A 22,234-nucleotide genomic window follows, 5' to 3' on the forward strand; every position below is an offset into this window, starting at 1 on the left:
TTTTTATTCTTTTTAAGCTTTTCCTTCAACTATGAAGTTTTAAACCTTTAACTGAGTAAATTACCTTTTAAACCTTAAACAACTGTTATATTTTGAAGGTAGCACATCTATAGTGTTATAGATGTATCCTCTTTTTATCTATTACTAGTATCATCACCACCACACTTCACATTGGATCAATTGATTTTTGACCAAATGACAGAGTAAAATTTTAAAGGTCAAAATATGCTCCATGTCTATACTATTTGTATATTTTCAATTTAATCACAATACTTTTATTTTCAAGAAACTAATCCATTTACTTTTCAATTTTAAAAATTCAGATCTAGTTGCTAAATCGTTAAAATTAATTTCTAGATTCATTGATGTGCCATATTAAAATTAAGAAAGAATACCCACTTGGTAGCTATGTAGCAAAAAATGACATTTAATGGACATGAATTTAAATAGGGAATTTTAATAGTGTTGTTAATTCTTAAAAATTCACATCAATATTTGAACTAGAATAAAGTATTTAGACTAACTAATGACAAGAAAAAAGTTAAGGTACCAAATTATGTCAAAAATTAAAGTATAAAGATTAAATTTCAAAATTGAGCTTATCATGGGGACCAAATTTGAAATTTGACCATTGTTATATGTAGGCTCAAAAAAGAAGTAAAAGGTCGTGTATTTGGACTCGTGTACATCAACATTTTAATTAGAACAAATCATTTAGGATGACTATGGCATTATAAAAGTTGAGGTACCAAATTATGTCAAAAATTAAAATATAGAGATTAAATTTCAAAATTGAGCATATCATAGAGACCAAAATTGAAAATTGACCATTGTTATGTAATCTAAAAAAGAAGAAGTAAAATGTCATGTATTTGGACACGTGTATGTCAACATTTTAATCAGAATGAAGTATTTAGTGTGACTATGACATAATAAAAGTTGAGGTACCAAATTATATCAAAACGTAAAGTATAGAGATTAAATTCCATATTTGAGCATAATATATGAACCAAAATTAAAATTTGACCATTATTATATAATCTCAAAGAAGTAAAAGTTGTATATTTGGGTACATGCACGTCCACATTTTAATCAGAATGGAGTATTTAGACTAGCAATGACATTATAAAAGTTAATGTACCAAATTATGTCAAAAATTAAATCCAAAACTTGAGCATAGTATAAGGACCAAAAATGAAATTTAACCTTTATTATATCAGATGAAAAAAGGTTTTTTTTTACCTAAATAATATAAAATAATAATTATTATTGAAATGGGATATGCTGGTGATTAATTACAAAACTAGGCAAAAGCAACAGTGTATTACTAGTGCCGCCTGAGCAATTGGCGACACCACCTTCACCTGCCAGCAATGATTAGTTTTTAAAAAATAATTATTTTTTTGGTGTTGCCTGAACAATTGGTGACACCGGTATGTATTTCCAAAAAAAATACAAGTATTTTTTTATGAATGCCAGAAAAAAATATTTTTTTTAGAATGGCAACACCGATATAAATTAATATTTAAATACTTTTTTAACAATTAGGTGAAAAAAAGGGTGAAAAGCCTGGTTTACGGTGACCCGTGACTGACAAGTCACGTTAGTGGCAAGTCGTCAGCCCGATGCTGCCTGACAACATGGACTTTATTATTATTTGCGTCTGGCGGCATTGACCTGATTGCTTGTCACCGACGTGACCGGTCAATCATGGGTTCTGCCTAATTTTTGATTTACACATTTTTTTCATCTATTTAAAATTGTTACAAAAATGTATTTAAATATTAATTTATACCGGTGCCGCCTGACACGTTGACGACACCATTAAAATTTCCGTTATTCGTACAAAAATACCTTTATTTTTTGGCATTACACATTGATGTCGCCGATTGCTCAGGCTGCAAAATTAAAAAAAAAAAAACTAATCATTGCTAACAGGTGAAGGTGGTGTCGTTGATTGCTTAGGTGACACCTGTGATACACTGCTACTTTTGCCTAGTTGTGTAATTAATCACCAGCCAATCCCATTTCAGTAAATAATTATTTTTTATATTATTTAGGTAAAAAAGAAAGAAAAAAAAAGTTTTGTTTCTATATTCGCTTAGGACGTATGTCATAAAAGGATTGCATTGGGCTTATATATATAGTGTATCGATATTAGAATGGACAACTAAAAACAAGCGTGTTTCTCAGCATCGACATGGTCGTCCACCACTCAAGCCCATCGACCACCGATACATGAGCCAACAATGCCTCCACATAGCAATATTGACACTGTTAGAAATTCGAGTCCACCACCCAACTTTCCCAACAAAAATGTTCGACCATCACGAGATGGTCAAAATAATAGGTGAGGCCATACCTACACTGTTCCCACCGAAGGACAATTACGAGGGTCTCTAAACTTTTTGACCCCGGAGTATCGTATAAGATACGGCAACATTTAACAACGTTCACTCCCAGTCTATAAGAAAATTGATCTTTACACCCTTAATATGCTAAATATTTGTGATGTTATGATGAGCTATTTTGATGCTATTGGTTGAAGTTCATTTGCAAATATTTCATGTAATGCATATTATGAATTGATTTATGAATTCTACACAATATTTAGCTTCATTATTAATGCGTTATGAACTTTTGAAACGCAAGACGTTATCTGTTTTTGGTTACTTAGTAAAAACTTTAGGATGTCGATTTCTGATTTTAACATTGCCATGGGTTTCGTTGACCCTGAAAACATTCAAACAGATTCCTACCATACTTCTTTGTTAGATATTCCAAGTAACTTTGATGCTCAAGATGTTTATCATGCTTTAACTCATTCTAAAAATCAATTTTATAATTCAAAGACCTCTAAGGACTTGTTGGTGCCTGAACCCGTTTTGAGATATATTCATTGATTTTTAGCCTTTAGTTTTTCAGGTAGAAATGATTCGTCATCTATTTTAATTAAAACTGATTTTTTTTTTGTTTTTGTTTTGTGGTGTATGCATTTTGGATTTAAAGTTAATTTAGAATATTGGTTTGCATGGAACTTTCATGCTGTTTTACGCTCTAATCGACCACTAAAACTTGGCCCTTATATTACATACTTAACCTATCAACTTTTTCCCTCTGAACTCGATTTCTTATCCTTAACGTGTGCATATACTATGGATAGTCTAGATGAGTATTGTTTGGATTCTATGGGTTTGCTTGCCGCCACTCTTATTACGTATTATTTTGTTCCTCTAGGTATATAAACTGCTTGCAGTAGTAAGGTCTTTCGCCAACGTCCAAATTTCGCAATTAGGGAACAAGAGGAGCAACCGCCTTCGACTATGGAGGAATGAATAAATTGCATTGAGGCTCAAATTGAAAGAATAAAGGCTGACATGACCAACATCCTCACAATTCTACAAAATGGTCACTTCCACCATCCTCCACCTCACTAAATACTACACGAGGAGTACACTTTACCTTTCTCTCTACTGTACTTAAATTCTTTACAATATACTTGAGGACAAGCATAGGTTAAGTAGGGGGAGTGGGACTAGTAAGATGCATGATTGTTTTTCCTTTAGCATGCGTTAAATTCTTATATCAGGATTATTTATTAGTTTGTTTGACATTAAGCCTTTAGTTCCTATACTTAGTCAATTTAAATAATTGGGCGAACCTTGAATTAAATGTTCATTATCTAAGTTTAATCTACATGTATGTTATAAAATTTAAATGTTGTAATTAAATGGTTTCATCGAAATTAATGCTTTATAAATTTTCTTGGTAAGTATAACATTTTTATTAATATGAATATATTATTAAAATAATAATAATAAATACATAAATAAATTCTGCTCTGCTGATAGCTTAGGTTTTGAGTGAGGATTTTGGGAATGTGACCGAACTGAGTAACTGGAATGAGGTGCTTTGGTTGTCATCTTATTTCGCATAAAAAGGTTCGAGTAACAAATCGAAAACTTGCAAACTCTCCGGTAATCGAGTTACGGTGAGTAAGGGAAATAGTTCGTTTGGAGATGTGTCAAATTGAGTAACCATAGTAGGGTGCTTGGTTGTCATATTAGTTCACGTAAAAAGGTTTGACTATGTCCCAAATTTACTACATTGAGAATTAAATCCTTGCAAATTTTGGTTTAAATTTAATTTAATTTAGTGAAATGATTTAAATTACATTTTTAAATTTTCTGGATACTTGTCGATTAACTTGAGTAATTGAGCATTTTTTCATTTTTTCACCTAAACTATTTGGATTGATAATTGTGGTGGAAGATAGGCCTGAGTTTTTATAAATTAGTGGATAGTGTCAGTTGAAGGAACATATGGTATGCTTAAGGGCACGTATAGGCTAAGTAGGGGGGATTTTAAAACATGTTAAATTTGCATGATTTTTTATGTTTAAATCGGTTAATGCTTGAATTGATCCCTTCTAAATTAGTGATTTTATGTTTTAATCCTGTCAGGAATGCAATTGGGATGCTATGAGTAAAAAAGAGCAGAAAAGGACTAATTTGCAGCACAGTCAATAAAGTGGGACCGAACTAGAAACTTGGAAATAGTCAAGGATTTATCAGATTTCTTTTGACCTTGTAAAAGATAAAATTAGAAGAAAATATGATTTTATTTTTATTTAATTCTAATTTTGTGTAGCGGGTAGTTAGGCCAAATTTAGTAAATCATTTGTGTAACACCCCTTACCCGTAACCGAGACTGAGATAGGAACGAGGCGTAACCAGACATGTACACAGTCATTCACTCTAAATTGGGCTATAAAATTTTTTTCCTTTAAAACAATTTTATTCATACATACACAAATTGTCCTTCATATGGACCTAGGAGGTCCAAAACAAACATTAAAAACAATCTGAGACTAAACTGAGAACTTAAGAAAATCTTGGGAAAATTACTAGGTTTAAGCCTCACACGCCCGTGTACTTGGGACACGCCCGTCTCCCATACCCGTGTGGAATTATTTGGATTTAGTTTCCAATTTGAACCTATAGGGGTTTTCACACGGCCGAGCACACGCTCGTGTTCCTGGCCCGTGTCCCTCACACGGCCTAGCACGCCCGTGTTATCGCCCGTGTTCAAAAACCTAGACATTTTGTTTATGACATCATCGTGCATTTAGGGGCACACGGCCAAGACACACGCCCGTGTGCTAGGCCATGCCCTCCACACGGTTGAGACACACGACCGTGTCTCCACCCGTGTGTTTACTACCATGCATAGTGACTTGCAACATTAAGGTATAGGGGACACACGAACATTCGACACGCCCATGGGGCAGACCCTGTGTCACACACGGTCTAGACACATGCCCGTATGTCTACCTGTGTGGACCATTTAAAGTCTATTTTCCAAGCCAATAGTGACCCTCAAACACTCATTCATTCAAACACACTTTATAACATGCAACATGACATATTTAGGCACTCTAATATTCCACACTATGACACTCTCACAACTTGATAAAGTCATCCTATTGCATTTTTGTTTTGTTACACCATTTAGAGGCTTTCCACACCAATTTCATGCATTATCAAACTTGTCACCATAACTTCAAATTATGTATTCATGTCTATAGTCATTTTAAGTCATTAGGTCCTCTCTTTTCCTTTAGCATCTAATCCATACTATATCAAACATTCACCAAACAATAACATATCACATCATCAAGGCATTAACACATGCATGCATGGGTGATTAGATTACAATCCAAATGATTAAATATGAGCCACATCACATGGCCAGTACAAAATGAATCATCATTATCATAGGCATTCACAATTTGGCCAAATAGCATGACACATATCACGAAATGACCAAGTCCCCTATACATGTCATTTTCAAAATAATAATTTAACAATACCAAATAGTCCTTTGATAGTGTGATCGAATACTCCAATAGCTTTCGATCCCCGAGCTAGCTTGGAGGAACTACAAATGATGGAAAGAGAGGAGAGTAAGCATTAAAGCTTAGTAAGTCCACATACAAATAATATGCCATGATAGTAATCAATTAACATACAAAGACATAGTAACGCATACATAAGGATTTATTTATCACTTAAACCCTTTTTACTTACTTATCACATGCACACATAGACTTTCCCATCATGAATCATTCTTTACCAAGGCATTATTCATAGGTTTAGCGTACATACCTGTACTTATCGTAACATATATCATATAACCATACCTCTTTGACATGTCCTCCTCAGAACTTTCATCACATCCATTGCATTACCCGTTGAACACTCGGAATACTATTGGATACACGAAATCTTGCACATAAGACCTCATAACATGTAATACATCCATAATGAACTCGGACCTCTCAATGAGCTCGGGTGTTACACGTACCGCATCCATTATGAACTCGGACCACTCAACGAGCTGGATGCTCGCATCCATAAGGAACTCGAACCTCTCAACGAGCTCAGATGACACATATATCACGAACCTAGACCACTCAACGAGTTCGGACTTCTTAATTCCTAGTGACATGTCACTTGTATCCTAAACTATTCCTAAGGTTCAAAGGGGTTTTCCTCACTTGTACATGGTACTTTTATCGCATTTGCTCATGATGTCGTATGTAACGGTCATAATATCATTCATGCTTTCATAATAATCATTAAACATATAATTTATAATCACAATAGAACATTTATCACAATATTAAAACATTAAAGACATACTACAACACTATATTATTTGCATATGTACTTACCTCGGTACAAAATGATAATAATCAAGCCTAATCGTCGTATACTTTGTTCTTCCCTCGATCAAGACTCAGTTCACATTTTTCTTGATCTATAATGCCAAATTTAACTTATTTATTATTCACATTATTCAAATGGGTCCATAAATTATAATTTTACAAATTTGCATTTTGACTCCTAAACTTTAACATATTTGTACTTTGGTCCCTAGGCTCTTAAAATGAAATGTGTTTGATTTTCTTGTACATTAAGCCTAGCCGAACTTTTATGGCTCTTATAGCAGCCCATTCTCCTTTATTCATGTGATTTCTACCCATTTTACAGTTTTTACATTTTAGTCCTTTTTAAGTGTTTTCATGAAAAATCACCTAATAAAAGATGTTTATCATGCATCAAACATTCATATTCCTCCATAAATATTCAAAATACCAACATGTCATGCATGGGTAGATTTTTAAACATAAACCCTAGCTTAAAATATTGGTAGAAATGAGTAGATCATGTCACAAGGATTTCAAAAATATAAAGAACATTAAAAATGGGGCTAGGATGAACTTACAATCAAGCTTGAAAATGTTGAACAAACCCTAGCTATGGTGTTTTGCAATTTCGGCAATGGGAGAAGAAGATTGACGCCAATTTTGACTTATTTTCCGTTTTTATTCTTTAAATTACCAAATAACCAAAATGCCCTTAGGGTTTTTCTTTCAATTTTTTCCTATGCATGTCCATTTTTTCCAAAATTATAGAAATTGGTCAAATTGCTAATTAGGACCCTCTAATTCATAATCTAAAGAAATTTCATGCTTAAGGCTTCTAGAATGCAAGTTTTGCACTTTATTCAATTTGATCCCTAAAACTCAATTAGACATTTTATGCTTAGAATTTCGTCATGAAACTTTCACACAAGTATGCATTCAAAACATAAACCTCATAAGAATCATATAATCATTATTTCTATCTCAGATTTATGGTCTCAAAACTATTATTCTGACTAGACCCTAATTCGGGATGTTACAACTCTCTCCCCCTTTAGAGATTTTCGACCCTGAAAATCTTACCGGTGAAAAGATTTGGGTACTGTTTCCTCATAGCCTTCTCAGCTTCCCATGTAGCCTCTTCAACCCCATATCCTTGCCCCAAAACTTTCACAAGAGGAACACTTTTGTTTATCAATTGCTTAACCTCCCGAGTAAATATCTTAACAGTATCCGGTTTGATTTCAACCTCTGCCGGTAGAATCACATGTGAAGGATTAGATCTATATCAACACAACATGGATACATGAAACACATCGTGAATCTTTTCCAACTCAGTCAAAAAAGCCAATCGATAAGCAACAGGCCTTATCTTTTCCGGGATCTCATACGGTCCTATAAAACGAGGACTCAACTTGCCCTTTTTACTGAATCTCAAGACTTTCTTCCATGGAGATACTTTCAAGAATACCTTTCACTGACCTGATACTCAATTTCTTCCCTTTTTAAATCCGCATACAACTTTTGTCTATATGTTGACGCCTTCAAACAATCACAAATTACTTTCACTTTTTCCTCGGTTTCCTTAACCAAATCTATTCCATAAATATTATTCTCCTTAAGCTCACTCCAATACAATGGTGTACGACATTTTCTTCCATACAATGCTTCATAAGGTGCCATCTTCAAACTCGTCTGGTAGCTATTGTTATAGGCAAATTCAACCAAAGGTAGGTACTTTTCCCAACTACCTTGGAATTTGAGAACATAACATCTGAGCATATCTTCAAGTATCTAAATTACCCTCTCGAATTGTCCATCAGTCTGTGGATGAAAAGTGGTACTAAAATTCAGCTTCGTACCCAAAGCTTATTCTAACTTCTTCCAAAATCATGAGGTGAATCTCGGATCTCTATCCGAAATAATCGATAAAGGTACTCCATGAAGTCTCACAATCTCAGAAATATACAATTCAGCTAATTTATCAAGTGAATAATTAACGCATACCGGTATAAAATGAGCCGATCTAGTTAATCTGTCAACCACAACCCATATTGCATCATTCTTTCTTGGTGTCAATGGCAAGCTCGTCACGAAGTCCATAGTAATTCTGTCTCATTTCCATTCAGGAACTAAGATAGGCTGAAGTAACCCTGAAGGTACCTGATGTTCAGCCTTTACTTGTTGGCAAATTAAACATCTCAATACAAATTCAAATATATCTCTTTTCATGCCATTCCACTAATACATTTTCTTTAAATCATTGTATATTTTTGTGCTCATCGGGTGAACTGACATACCTCCGTTATGAGCCTCATGCAAAATATTCCGAATCAACTCAGTATCCTTCGGAACACAAATTCTTCCACAAAACCTCAGACAACTATCTGAATCTCTTTGAAAATCTGATTCATTACTCGACTCATATTGAGCTTCCTTAGCTTGTAACTCTTTATCAGCTTCCTGAGTATCACAAATCTATTGAAGAAAAGTCGGTCTAACTCTTAATTCTGCTAGAATAGAACCATCATGAGATAGGGTTAGCCGTGCTTTCATAGCTCTCAAAGTAAATAAACACTTTCTTCTCAAGGCATTGACAACTACATTTGCTTTACCGGAGTGATAATCAATCACAAACTCATAATCTTTTAACAATTCAAGCCAGTCTCGTTGCCTCAAATTCAAGTCCTTTTGAGTCATCATATATTTAAAACTTTTATGGTTTGAATAAACATGGCATCTTTCCCCGAATAGGTAGTGTAATCAAATTTTCAAAGCAAATACAATAGCAGCTAACTCTAAATCGTGTGTAGGATAGTTTTTCTCATAGAGTTTCAATTGCCTCGAAGCATAAGCTACTACCTTGCCTTCTTGTATAAGGACACAACCTTGTCTATTTAAGGATGCATCACTATAAATCACAAATTATTTTCCTGATTTCAGTTGTATTAACACTGGTGCCTAGATCAACAACGCTTTCAGTTTCTCAAAACTCTGTTGGCACTTCTCTGTCCATTAAAACTTAACATCCTTTTGCAACAACCTCGTCATTTGGGTGGCTATCATCGAAAACCCTTTCACGAACCATCTGTAATAACCGTCTAGACCCAAAAAGCTCCTAACGTTAGTTACATTCCTTGGTGGCTTCCATTCGACAATAGCAGAAATCTTACTGGGATCAACTCGTATACAATCTCCTGAAACAATGTGGCCTAAGAACTCAACTTCTCGAAGCCAAAACTCGCTTTTACTAGACTTGGCATATAATTTTTTTATCCCTGGGAGTCTGCAAGACAATTCTCAAGTGTTCGGCATGCTCTGCCTCATCTCTAGAATAAATCAGAATATCATTGATAAACACCATATCAAACTTATCTAAATATGGTTGAAAATTTTGGTTCATCAAATCTATAAACACGACAAGAGCATTTGTTAACCGAAATGGCATAACAAGAAACTCATAGTGGTCATACCTCGTAATAAAGGTAGTCTTAGGCATATCAGACTCTCTAACTCGTAACTAGTAATATTCAGACCTCAAGTATATCTTAGATAACCATGTCGCTCCTTTCAGCTGGTCAAACAAGTCATCAATTCTTGGGAGAGGATACTTATTTTTAACTGTTACCTTATTAAGTTACAGGTAATCAATGCATAATCTCATGGAACCATCCTTCTTTTCTCTAATAGTACGGGAGCACTCCACGGCGAAAAGCTTGGTCTCGCAAAACCTTTGTCGGTCAGCTCTTGCAACTGTGACTTCAATTCTTTCAATTCAATTGGGGCCATCCTATATGGGGCTATAGAAATAGGTACAGTCCATGGCATTAGCTCGAAACTGAATTCAACTTCTCTAACTGGAGGCAAACCTGAAAATTCTTCTGGAAATACATCCACATACTCGCACACAACTGGCACTGATTCGATTTTCAATTTGGATTCCATTGTATTCAATATATATGCCAAATAAGCTTCATACCCTTTTCTTATGTATCTCTGGGACATCATTAAAGAAATCATCATTGGCGACTTATCCGCAACATCTAATTCAACCCGACGAATTTCACTGTTTTCACTTTTCAATTTCATAAATTTCTGTCTACAATTCACTATAGCCTCATGTAGTGTCAACCAATCCATACCCAGCATGACATCAAAATTTTCAAACGGCAACAACATTAAGTCAGCCAGAAAAAAATGATCTCTAACAATCAAAGGACATTTCTTACATACTTTATGAATTATCACATGCTTTCCTAATGGGTTAGACACCTTAATTATAAATTTTGTAGACTCGACAGGTATATTCATAGTAGATGTCAATTTCATACACACATACGAATGAGTGGAGCCAGGGTCTATCAAAGCAATAACATTAGCATCATAAAGAAAAAAATTACCAGTTATCATATCAGGAGAAGTTACATCTTCGCGTGTACATATGGCATAGGCCCTAGTCGGAGCCCTAGCTTCAGACCTCACTGCTGTGTCTTGCGTCACATTCTTACTACCGGACTCTTTCCCGGCATTTCTCGAGGGTTTTCCCTTAGAATTTGCGCCACTCGATCTTGAATTCTGAAATCTTTCCTTTTCCATCATATCGGGACAATCTTTAATGAAGTGGTCTAGAGAACCACATCTAAAACAAGATCCTTCACTCACTCTACAATTACCAGAATGACGTCTACCACATTGCGGACATTTAGCCTTAGAAGGTTTAACATTACCCAGGCTTGCCACGAACGTAGCCTGAGATTTCAAAACCTGAATTCTTCTTTCTACGGTTCCTATCTGAATGTCCAACTGACACATGTGAACGAGAATACATCTCTTTAGATTTCTTGGACGAGGATGGCAATGACTTACCATATACCTCTTTCGTGTATCTCTTGCTTCAGATTCAGCCTTCTTCTATTCTTTAACCAATTCTTCGACTTTACAAGCCCGCTCAACAAGAACCACAAATTCTTTCAACTCAAGAATTCCCACCAATGACTTAATATTCTCATTGAGTCCAACTTCAAATCTTCTGCACATCTTGGCTGCGGAGGGTACGCACTCTTGAGCATATTTGCTGAGTCTAACGAATTCTCTCTCATATTCACTAATTATTCTACGACCCTGTTTCAATTCCAAGAATTCCTTGTACTTCTAGTCGATGAATCTTTCACTAATGTATTTCTTTCGAAATTCCTCTTGAAAGAATTTCCAAGTAACCCTCTCTAAGAGTATTACCGATATCAGCGTTCTCCACCAGTGATACATTGCATCTCTCAACAGGGATATGGAACATTTCAAGCACTCCTCGGGTGTGTACGATATTTCATCAAATACTCGTATTGAGTTCTCTAACTAGAACTCTGCTTTGTGAGGGTCATCATTGGCATTTTTCCTAAATTCCTTGGCACTTTGTTTTCGAATTCTATCAACAGGTGTTCTAGCGAATCTCACAAAACCCATATGTTGAGGCATCACAGGTGCGAGTTGTGGTTTGGGGGAGGTGGGGGAGGTTGAGCATTCGGGTTCGTTCGAACGAACTCCGTATACCAGCATCCATCATGTGGAAAAAGTCTTTTCTGCCTCCTTCTCCTCTACTAACAGTTTCAGGCCTACTTTTTGATCGCACCGCTTCTTCAGCTGGAGCAGGCGCGTTACTTTCTACGTCATCTGCCACTGCTCTGTCGGGATCCATTTGCTATATGAAAACACATTTTAATATTGTCAAGAGTCGTCACACTATCATTACTTATTTATATTTCCGTATAGCATGTATAGCTAGACTCAAATACCCTAGGTTAGTTTGACAATCGACTAAACCATAGCTCTGATACCACTAAATGTAACACACCTTACCCTTACTCGAGACCGGTATAGGATACGAGGCATTACCGGACTTGTACACAGTCATCACTCTAAACCGGGCCATAAATTTTTTTTCCTTTAAAACAATTTCATTCATACATACACAAATTGTCCTTAATATGGACCTACGAGGTCCAAAACATACATTAAAAAAATCTAGGACTACATCGAGAACTTAAGAAAATCTTGGGAAAATTACTAGGTTTAAGCCACACACGCCTGTGTGGAGGCAATGCAGACGCCCGTGTGCTTGGGACACACCCGTGTCCCTTACTCGTGTGGAATTATTTGAATTTATTTTCCAATTCGAACTTACAGTGGTTTTCACACGAACGAGCACATGCCCATGTACCTAGCCTGTGTCCCTCACACGACCTAGACACGCCCATGTCATCGCCCGTGTTCAAAAACCTAGACATTCTGTTCATGACATCATCGTTCATTTAGGGGCACACGGTCAAGACACACACCCGTGTGCTAGGCCGTGCCCTCCACACGGTTGAGACACACGACCATGTCTCTACCTGTGAGTTTACTACCATGCATACTAACTTGCAACATTAGGGTACAAGGGACACACAGACATTCGACATGCCAATGGGGCAGACTGTGTGTCATACACGGTCTAGACACATGCCCATGTGTCTACCCGTGTGGACCATTTAAAGGCTATTTTCCAAGCCAATAGTCACTCTTAAACACTCATTCATTCAAACACACTCTATAACATGCAACATGACATATTTAGGCACTCCAATATTCCACACCATGACACTCTCACATCTTCATAAAGTCATCCTATTGCACTTTTGTTTTGTTACACCATTTAAAGGCATTCCACACCAATTTCATGCATTATCAAACTTGTCACCATAACTTCAAATTGTGTATTCATGTCTATAGTCATTTTAAGTCATTAAGTCCTCTCTTGTCCTTTAGCATCTAATCTATACTATATCATACATTCACCAAACAATAACATATCACATCATCAAAGCAATAACATATGCATCCATGGGTGATTAGATTACAATCCAAATGATCAAATATGAGCCATATCACATGGGAAATACAAAATTAATGATCATTATCATAGGCCTTCACAATTTGGCCAAATAGAATGATACATATCACAAAATGACCAAGTCCTCTATACATGTCATTCTCAAAATAATAATTTCACCATACCAAATAGTTCTTTGATAGTGTGATCGAATACTCCGATAGCTTCCGATCCCCGAGCTAGCTTGGCAGAACTACAAAGGATGGAAAGAGAGGAGAGTAAGCATTAAAGCTAAGTAAGTCCACATACAAATAATATGCCATGATAGTAAGCAATTAACATACAAAGACATAGTAACACATACATAAGGATTTATTCATCACTTAAACCCTTTTTACTTACTTATCACATGCTCACGTAGACTTTCTCATCATGAATCATTCTTTACCAAGGCATTATTCATAGGTTTAGCGTACATGTCTGTACTTATCGTAACATATATCATATAACCATACCTCTTTGACATGCCCTCCTTGGAACTTTCATCACATTCATTGCATTACCCGTTAAACACTCAGAATACTATTGGATATACGGAATCTTGCACATAAGTGCCACATATACATACTTAGCCAAAGCTACCTCATAACATGTACATTCATAATAAACTCGGACCTCTCAACGAGCTCGGGTGTTACACGTACCGTATCCAGTATGAACTCGAACCACTCAACGAGCTCAGATGCTCGCATCCATAAGGAATTCAGACCTCTCAACGAGCTCGAATGCCACATATATCACAAACTCAGACCACTCAACGAGTTCGGACTTCTTAATTACTAGTGACATGTCACTTGTGTCCTAAACTATTCCTAAGGTTCAAACGGGGTTTTCCTCACTTGTACATGGTACTTTTATCGCATTTGCTCGTGACGTCGTATGTAACGGCCATAATATCATTCATGCTTTCATAACAATCAATAAGCATATGACTCATAATCACAATAAAAAATTTATCACAATATTAAAACATTAAAGACATACTACAACACCACATTATTTGCATATGTACTTATCTCGGTACAAAATGATGATAATCGAGCATAATCGTCGTATACTTTGTTCTTCCTTCGATCAAGACCTGGTTTACATTTTTCTTCATCTATAATGCCAAATTTAACTTATTTATTATTCACATTATTCAAATGGGTCCATAAATCATACTTTTACAAATTTACATTTTGACTCCTAAACTTTAACATATTGGTACTTTGGTCCCTAGGCTCGTAAAATAAAATGTGTTTGATTTTCTTGTACATTAAGCCTAGCCAAAATTTTATGGCTCTTATAGCAGCCCATATTTCTCCTTTATTCACATGATTTCTACCTATTTTACAACTTTTACAATTTATTCCTTTTTAGGTGTTTTCATGAAAAATCACCTAGTAAAAGATGTTTATCATGCATCAAACATTCATATTCCTCCATAAATCTTCACAATACCAAGATGTCATGAATGGGTAAATTTTTAAACATAAACCCTGGCTTAAAATATGGGTAGAAATGAGTAGATCATGTCACAAGGATTTTAAAAATACAAAGAACATTAAAAACGAGGCTAGGATGAACTTACAATCAAGCTTGAAAATGTTGAACAAACCCTAGCTATGGTGTTTTGCAATTTTCGGCAATGGGAAAGGAATATAGACACCAATTTTGACTTATTTTCCATTTTTATTCTTTAAATTACCAAATGACCAAAATGCCCTTAGGGTTTTTCTTTCAATTTTTTCCTATGCATGTCCATTTTTTCCAAAATTATAGAAATTGGTCAAATTGCTAATTAGGACCCTCTAATTCATAATCTAAAGAAATTTCATGCTTAAGGCTTCTAGAATGCAAGTTTTGCATTTTATTCAATTTGGTCCCTAAAATTAAATTAGACATTTTATGCTTAGAATTTCTTCATGAAACTTTCACACAAGTATGCATTCAAAACATAAACCTTATAAGAATCATATAATCATTATTTTTATCTCAGATTTGTAGTCTCGAAATTACTATTCTAACTATACCCTAATTGGGGATGTTACAATTTGTATATAAATAGGACATTTGTGGTAACTTGAAGACACGCTAGAAATCAATTGGATTTAATACAATTATCCATTTTATTACTTTTGTTCAAAAACATTTGTAGCTTCTTCTTTTCATTCTGCCATTTTTATTTTAATAGCTTTTCATTTCTTTATAGGTTTAATTGTTTTCAAAGTCCCCTTTCTTTTCCATCGATCTCCATTTTCATTTAATCCTTTGCCATAAACCAACAAAGGCATGATTAATTTCATGCTTCACTAAAATTCTTACTTAGCTTTAAGTTGATATTATTTTCGGTCAGGAATCGTGAGAAATGTATCTGTACTAAAAAAATGATTTAAATCGGTATTCATCATCTCTCTAGAATATCGGGATTGAACAATTCATCCCTTAAAGTTAACTGAATTTCAATTCAAAAAGTGCACATTGGGTTGGAATGGTTTTAGCGTACAATTGGGAAGACGTGTCAGTCGTGCTGTATTCAGATTTCCGCGAACAAGTTAGGGAGATTGTGATTGTATTTAAACGTCCCGTGAAGTTGAGGACATTAATCCGAGTTGGGTTCTTCAGAATGCAAAGTTGCCAAGGTCTTGAATTGCGACACGTGTATCACAGTTAGAAAATAAGTAAGGGTTGTTTTGTAGGAGCGTACAGGGATCAACTACGAGAGGGCCTATTGAAAACTAAATTAAATAAATTAGGGGAGTTGGAAATCCCAGTACGGGCTACAAAAAAACCCTTACCAATTGTCTGACCACGATACATGCGTTCGTAATTCAAGACCTCGGTAGCCTTGCGTTCTAAAGAACCCAACTTAGATTAACGGCCTCAATCGCTTGAGACATTTAAATCTAATCAGAATCTCCCCATCTTATTTGCAAAAATCCAAAATATCGGTACTAAAAATATATTTAAATCGATATTTATCACCTTTTTGGAATATCGGGATTGACAAATTCATCCTTTAAAGTTAACTCGATATCAATTCAAAAGTGCACGTTGAGTTGGAATGGTTTTTGTGTACAGTTGGGAAGATGAGTTAGCCGTGCTGTATTCAGATTTCTGTGAACAAGTTAGGGAGATTGTGATCAGATTTAAACATCTCGTATGATTAAGACTATTAATTTGAGTTGGGTTCTTCAGAACACAAGGCTACCGAGGTCTTGAATTACGAACGCGTGTATCGCGATTAGAAAATCGATAAGGGTTGTTTTGTAGGGCGTAGTGGGACCAACTAAGAGAGGGCCTATTGAAAAATAAATTAAATAAATTAGGGGTGTTGGAAATCCCAGTACACCTTGCAAAACAACCCTTATCAATTGTCTAACCATTATACAAGTGTTCACAATTCAAGACCTCGGTAACCTTGCGTTCTGAAGAACCCAATTAGATTAACAGCCTTAATCACGTGAGACATTTAAATCTGATCATAATCTCCTTAACTTGTTCGTGGAAATCCATATATAGCACAACCGACTCATCTTCCTAACTGTATGTTAAAACCACTCCAACCCAACGTGCACTTTTTGAATTGAAATAAACTTTAATGGGTGAATTTGTCAATTCCGATATACGGAGAGATGATGAATACCGATTTGAATGGTTCTTTTAGTGTGGATACATTTCTTGCGATTCCTAATCAGAAATAATACCAACCTAAAGCTAAGTTAGAATTTTAGTGAAGCATGAAATTAATCATGCTTTTGTTGGTTTATGGCAAAGGATTAAATGGAAATGGAGATGGATGGAAAAGGAAGGGGACTTTGAAAACAATTAAACCAATAAAGAAATGGAAATCTATTGAAATGAAAATGGCAAAATGAAAAGAATAGGCTACAGGCATTTTTAAACAAAAGTAATAAAATGGATAACTGCATTAAATCCAATAAATTTCCAATGTTTCTTCAAGCTACACAAATGCCCTATTTATATACAAATGATTTACTAAATTTGGCCTAACTATGCACTACACAAAATTACAATTAAATAAAAATTAAATCAGACTTTCTTCTAATTTTAGCTTTTACAAGGTCAAAAGAAATTTGATAAATCCTTGGCTATTTCCAAGTTTCTTATTAGGCCCCACTTTACTAACTGTGCTGCAAATTAGTCTTTTTTTGCTCTTTTTTACTCATAGCATCTCAATTGTATTCCTGACAGGATTAAAACATAAAATCACTAATTTAGCAGAGTCCAATTCAAGAATTAACCGATTTAAACACAAAAAATATGCAAATTTAACATGCTACCAGTCGGCCTCCAGTGTTTGTACCGGTGTACTAAAAAAACCGGTATAACTGTATGCCTCATCATCAAGTGTGATGGGGTATTGCGATACCGGAGGGGCTGAGCCAATAATATCCTCAACGATAGGTGGGATGTATGCGATGAGGGTCTAGACGTCGTATATTAGGGCTCGGGGTAAAGGTTTTAGGTAGATTCTGTGTTCCTGAATTGTAGAACTTGTCCGTCGCCATCGAGAAGATTCTTGTTGCATGTGTTTCAAAACCATCATGCGTTAATATGAAGGGCATCCAGTTCGCCACGGACCAAGCTATGTACTCGCGCGTAGGAAAGAACCCAGTCTCTGAGACATACAAGGGGGGCCGCCTCTCATGTCGGGCTTTCCATAGAATAATGTACAGAGCATGTTGGTTCGCCCAATTTATGATGTCTTTACCATTTTTGTGTATTTTGTGGACTTCTTTGAAGTCCTATGGAGGGTTTGGGATAGGTTACTTGCAACTAAACTGTTTCAAGACCCGATTCGTTACGTGTCACTCGACCATATGGAAATTAATCAATGGGACGTTTGTCATGAATAGAACTTGCTGCTCGTGAACCTATGATGGTATGAGGGCCGTAATTTCTTTCTTGGAATATAACATCCATAGAAATTGTATAGTATAGATCAGACGTTATTAGTTAAGTTAAATTTTTTGGCAAATATTGTATTTAAAAATAATAACAATTCGAAAGCATATTTTACGCTATTCCCAGAATGAGCCTTTATCATCTGGCGCGGTATACAGGCATAGTGTACGATCGTCCGATTCTCGATATCCTTGCCCATCTAAAAAACACATTCATATTTTGGATTATTTTTTGTATGCAAAAATTACTGTACTATACAATTAAGAAACAAAAAGTAACTTCAAATTACCAATCACCTATTTACAAGTGGCCACACCTACAGTTGGTGGCTTACTGATGCCAGAAATAGCATCCAATATAGTGCTTACAACTGCAGTAGAAGGAAAAAACCACCCATGGTCTTGATAGATGGCTTTGTCACTCGACAAAGCTCACGGTATAAACATGCCAATACTACAGAGCCCCAACTATAATTCTTGGCTTAGGCTAGATCTTCTAGTAATGAGAGGTACGTGATGTGGACTTTATTCTGATTGATGCTTGGCATCAGTACCCCACTTTTCAGTTGTAGAATATATGCTTTTGCAGCGTAAATAATGTCCATCTATATTGGACAACTCAGTAGATGTTCGAAGTTATTTCTTAACCACATAAATAATGTCTATCTGTGTTGGATGACTCTTGCACCTATCAATTGTAGAATATACACTCTTGCAATAAGGACCGATATAGGGATAGTGGGCATGTCTTTTACCAACGGCATGATGTAGTTGCATATAGCTTTTGCATCCAATTTTCGATGGTCTTGTGACACTCAAGCGACCATGTATGTGCGAGGACCTTTTATTTTCTTGATTGTCCATATATGAGTCCACTGCATTAATGCAGCCCAAACATGCCAGTTACAGCCTTTTTAAGCTTTCTAACATTCTCCAATGTATAAACACTGTGTAGACTTCGCGACTTTGTAATTGAGAAACAACTTCAGGCTATACTACATTATTGCATGTACACAGTCTTTTTTGTTGTTGAACTGTTATCCTACAAACAACTCTTCAGCGTCCAATTCTCCCTCTAGTAGGTGAGTCAACACTATTTCTTCATATTCGGGGAACTCACCTACATGCGCCGCATCAGGATCTATGCTAGATATAAAGGTTCCTAGATTATTACGGATAACTATACCGTAACCCATGTTCCCAGCCGAATAAGGTTGCGCATCTTCACCCTCTACCATGCCTTCATTATCTATGTCTCCAAGGATCTCTTCCAAATTGAGGTCACTGAAATCTTTATTATCATGGTAGGACTAATCTTCATTATTGAACCCTTCATCACCATCTTCTATGTGCCCAACACCTCTAGCTGAATCTCTAGACGAGGACATGAGATTGGGATGTTATACGAACATCCACCGTAGTTTAGATTTTCGGGAGTTTGAAGTGACCCTCCAAAACTCGGTTGAACTTTCTAGCAGACATTAAGATCAATATCAATTATAGAATGCTGACTTACTGGAATTACAACTACAACGGGTTCCAGATCAATTATCTCCGCGAGCAACTCAACCCTGCTGGCATTATCCATCTCAAGGGGCAATAAATTGCTATCATTGTCCTTAGATCATCATCATTTTCAATCTTCATTTTTGAGAACTTGAGCGAATCTGTTGAAATCAGAAATTTGTAAAATAGTTTTAACATTTGCTTCTCGCAGTTATCTTTGTATTGATCTTTTGTTTCAAGTCCGCCATTAAAACACACTTGTTGAATCTCATTCTAATTTTTTGCCAACTTTGAACGACAAAACCTTCTTCAGTTGTATTTATTATTTATCCATCAAAATGAACATAAACTAACAAAATTTGGGAACTTAACGTCAACAATTTTTGCTTCCTCCTAAACAAACAAAACACTGATATGCTTAATTTCAGTTTCCAACGGATAAAGCAAACAAAAATCTCAAATGGAAAATAAAACACCTATATATAACTGGCTTCAGATAAAGGGGGTGCCGGCCATCAATGTCCCAACACCCTAAAAAAACTATTTATTTTAATTAGATAAAGGGAGTACTGGCCATCAATGTCCTGACACCCTAAATTTTTTTTAAATCATATAAAAGGGGTGTTAGCCATCAGTGTCCCAACACCCCAATTTTTTTTAAAATATTGGTATCTACCAGTATGATACGATTTGAAAAAAAAATACAAGGGTGATGGCCATCTAGTGTCCAAAATCATTGCCTAGCGATTGTGTCAAGAAAAAAAGGTGGTGCCAGCCATCTATTCTCCGTTACCCAAATTTATTTTTCATTCATGATCATTTAGGTAATTATTTTTAAATCATAGTTATTTACGTAAATAATTAATTTTTTTAGATCATTTAAGTAAAATAGCCTTAGCCTTCTCTTGGCCAACCTTAGTAGAGGCAGATGATTGCGTTGAAATTGACTACTCGAAGTCCAAAATTGTTTCTATGAAATAAGATATAGATGCTACGTAAACATCATGTTTTAATCATTGAACATCTTACATGTTTCACCTATTTTGATCATTGAACATCTTACACGTTTCACCCATATGGCGCACATGTAAGGTTAGGATGCCTTGAGAATCCAAAATATTTTTCCACAGCTGTCAAATTCTCTTTTAAGGATCCATGCTTCATAATTGGAAAAAGGAACACCTTGGAAAATACATACTGCTCTGTCAAAGAAAGATGATAGAGAGTTAATCGAAATGAGTACTAAATATTTTACGAGAGGTTTTCTCTAAATTACTGGTATGACATCGAAATGGTGAGCATTAACATGTAGGTTTCATATTTTAAGTGGTAGTATTGAGTCCTTTAACTATTGTTCTTGAAAAATGGCTCGGTCTAGTCCATTCTTTGAAAAGAATTTTTATGGGATCTTTATTTATCAAATTTTTTTTTCTTATTCCAACGAATGAATAATCATCAAGTCTTCATTTTTTGAATAATACATATAAAACAACTCACCAATAATTAGTAATTAGTGAACCTATAAGAGATAATTTTATTATATTATTTTATAAAAATAAAAAAGTCAGCGATGCTGTTTTATATCTATTTAAAGAAAGATTTATATGTTAAAAAATGGGGAAAAATCAGAAGGTAAGGAAATAAGATTAGATGACTGTCAGCTGGAACATTCTTTCTATATATAGTTTATAGATATACTGGAGATTGATTAATAGATAAGAATGAATATTTTTCTTGAAAGAGGATAAGATTGAATAATAAAATTAGGCTTAAAGGGTTATAAACATGAAAATGAAATGATATTCGAGTTTTCGTGCAAATATAATTTCAGAGGATTAATTGAATTATTCATTAAATGAAATACTTATATCACATGACACATTACTTTAAAAAGTTAATAATTAATTTGATCTTTCATATATAAATAAAAATAGTATTTTGATATTTTTAATTCTTTTAATAAATATTTTAAAATTTTAAAAATATTAAAAGTAAATTAAAATTATTAAAAATTATAAAAATTAAATAAAATTTTTTATATTAATATTAAATAAAACTTATTATATTAAAATAAAATAAACTCTCTCCCACCCCACCCCACCCCACCGCGTCCCTCTCCTATCTGCCCCTCTCTTTGCATTTGGTTGTAAAACAATATTAAACAATATGATACCAGGAAAAGAA

Source organism: Gossypium arboreum, chromosome 4, assembly GCF_025698485.1.
Source record: "Gossypium arboreum isolate Shixiya-1 chromosome 4, ASM2569848v2, whole genome shotgun sequence".
In the NCBI taxonomy this organism is placed as follows: domain Eukaryota; kingdom Viridiplantae; phylum Streptophyta; class Magnoliopsida; order Malvales; family Malvaceae; genus Gossypium; species Gossypium arboreum.